Source organism: Sinocyclocheilus anshuiensis, unplaced genomic scaffold (assembly GCF_001515605.1).
Source record: "Sinocyclocheilus anshuiensis isolate Anshui unplaced genomic scaffold, SAMN03320099.WGS_v1.1 scaffold2877, whole genome shotgun sequence".
NCBI lineage: Eukaryota > Metazoa > Chordata > Actinopteri > Cypriniformes > Cyprinidae > Sinocyclocheilus > Sinocyclocheilus anshuiensis.
Genome location: NW_015536644.1, coordinates 52,823 through 55,723, shown reverse-complemented (window position 1 = coordinate 55,723; position 2,901 = coordinate 52,823). Strand labels below are relative to the sequence as shown.

Sequence of the window (2,901 nt, the reverse complement as noted above, 5' to 3'; positions counted from 1 at the left end):
TCACAGACCCGGCTTTACTGACGAGATGCGCATGAAAATCGCATTCGATTATTTGCACAGCCCTAGTGGCATATTTAAAGACTTCAGCCAACCAACATTCTTTAACATAAAGTCTATTTTAATGAAAATATATGTATTTGTCTAAGAATCGCAATCACTCGACACAATTTAGCAAATCCTCAAATTGGTCTTGTGCACAACCACAGAATACAGATTGAAAAAAAAAAACCTTCTAATGCTTGTTGCTAGGGTTAGGCATTACATTTGTGCAGAGTAAAAGCATCTATACCAGCTCTGATGCTCGGCTGTTATGCCTGTTTATGCTTGCTTATTGCTGTTGTTTTGTCAGAGCTGACATGAAGAGTTTAACGCTAAAGATCCAAGAGGTCCGGTTTCTATATTTCCTTCCCAGTGGAGGTCTGGACAATACTGTTTTTGGAATAGTTAGCTATACATTTCCATCAGGGCAGCAATAGTATTTTGTAAAAGAAAAGAAAATCCTAAACAGTCAAAATGATCATCAAAGATGAGGATATTGGGCCGCAAAAGCAGGGGTGTCTGAGAATTTTTCTACCAAAAAATCTTTAGTTGAGCCCAATTGGATATGAATACAAAAAATTTATATCAGATGTTTTATCAGGTTATTATTTCTACATTTAGATACCTATGGCAGAAGGCCATATGACTGAGAAAAGCTACTGGATGGGGGTTGAGTGTTTTGTGTGATGGGTAAACGTCACACCTCTGTTTATCAATTTGCACTGGCTACCAATAGCTGCTTGCATAAAAATCAAGGCATTAATGTTTGCCTACAAAACCACCACTGGCTCTGCACCCCTTTACCTAAATTCATTACTTCAAACTTATGTACCCTCTAGAAGCTCGCAGAACGCAAGTGAACGTCGCAAGTGAACGTCGCTTTATTGTGTCATCCCAAAGAAGCACAAAATCACTCTCACGGACTTTTAAATTAAATGTTCCCTCCTGGTGGAATGACCTACCCAACTCAATCAGAGCAGCTGAGTCCTTAGCCATCTTCAAGAATCGGCTAAAAACACATCTCTTCCATCTTTATTTGACCCTCTAACTCTAGCACTCTCTATTCTAATTCTATTCTTAAAAAAAAAAAAACTTGACCATTTTAGACTTGCACTCTATTCATTTACTATAACTGCTTGTTTTCTTTAAAAAATCACTAGCTTCTCTAATCTTTTTGTATTCTATCTTTGTTTTCTTTTTATTTATTATACAATTAACAAAAGCAAAAAAAGCCTCTAACACTAGCTTGCTCTATTCTTTTTCTATTCTATCCGTTTTATTTTTATTTATTATATAATAATAAAAATTAAAAAAACCTTGCTACGTGTACTGCGTTAAGCTAACTGAGGCTTGTTATAGCACTTGAATGTCATTGCTCTCTTGTTCATTTTGATTGCTTCCATTGTCCTCATTTGTAAGTTGCTTTGGATAAAGGCATCTGCTAAACGACTAAATGTAAATGTAAAAAAATATATATATTTTGCAAGGTAACACTAGCTTGCTCTATTCTTTTTCTATTCTGTTTTCTTTTTATTTATTATATAATTTAAAAAAAACCTTGTTACGTGTACTGTGTTAAGCTAACTGAGATTTGTTATAGCACTTGCATATCATTGCTCTCTTGTTCATTTTGATTGCTTCCATTGTCCTCATTTGTAAGTCGCTTTGGATAAAAGCGTCTGCTAAATGTAATTGTATTTGCTGCATTTTCTTTTCTGCAGTGCTTTAGCAAAAGTATTAATCTATTTTGCTACTCTCTGTGTTTCTGCCACTGTTAAAATAACCGCATCATCTGTAGCTCTTGTAGCACTTGGAGGGCTCGAAGTGTGTTTGGCTCTAGATTAGGGCTGTGTGATTTGGGGGAAAATATCAAATTGCAATTTTTTTTGACCGATATTGCTATTGCGACAGTACTGAAAACAGAACCGATAAGGGAGCTTTTGATATGCGCTGTGAGGCAGCTCTTGCAAATGACATTTTTTGTTAGTTGTCTGTCATTTCGAAGCTTAAGTTGCATACGGTTTTCTTTAGTTTTAATTTGCCTAACTATCGATCTGACCCAGTAGACACCATAATCCCACTCTGTCTCTCTCCCGTCCCGTGTTCCGTTTTTCTTTTTTAATGGTGGGTGTTTACGCAGTTGGCTACAGCAGTGCTGATTGGGGAGAACGGAGGTGCGCTCACTCTTGCCCAGGGCAAGTAAGACTGCAACTCAAGGCTGGCAGTCATGCATATGATTAGCAAATCGCAACGTCTCAAATCGCGATTTCGATTCTATTTCGATTAATCGCACAGCCCTACTCTAGATACAAATATTAGTGGATATAGCACCAAAAGGTCATTACAATAAACAACCCTGAGAGTTTGGTGTCTACTGTTCTGTTGTTTTGCCGTTCTGCTCACTTTAAACAGTAAAATAGTGCTATCATTGTCATTGTTTTGCGGTCCGGTTGGAACCAAGCTGGTCTGCTGTTTGAGGACCCCTGCTCTACACTGTTGATGAAAAACTCAGATACATGAGTTATTGTAACAGGATTGTGATTTTATAAATCAAATATATATATATATATATATATAACTTTTTTGTATGGTTGCAAGTAGGTATTCTGGTCAGAATTTTTGTTCTACACAAACTAGGGCTGTCAAAAAAAAAAATCGAATTTCGAATATTCGTATGTTTTTAAATGAAGAAAGTAGCCTACTCTTTGTGATTGGTTTTCGGTCCTTTGTATTAAACTATGCATGCATGCATGGTGCTGTTTTTTTTTTTTCTAATTGTTTAAGCAAAGGTCATATGATGCTGCTAAAAAGAACATTATTTTGTGTATTTGGTGTAATGAAATGTGTTTATGCGGTTTAAGG

At 36.3% G+C, this 2,901-nt stretch overlaps 1 protein-coding gene across 6 annotated transcripts in view; it reads left to right on the top strand.

Moving 5' to 3' along the window:
• rae1 (ribonucleic acid export 1) overlaps positions 1–2,901 on the top strand; it is a 21,428-nt gene that overhangs the window by 2,743 nt on the left and 15,784 nt on the right. The window lies entirely within an intron of this gene.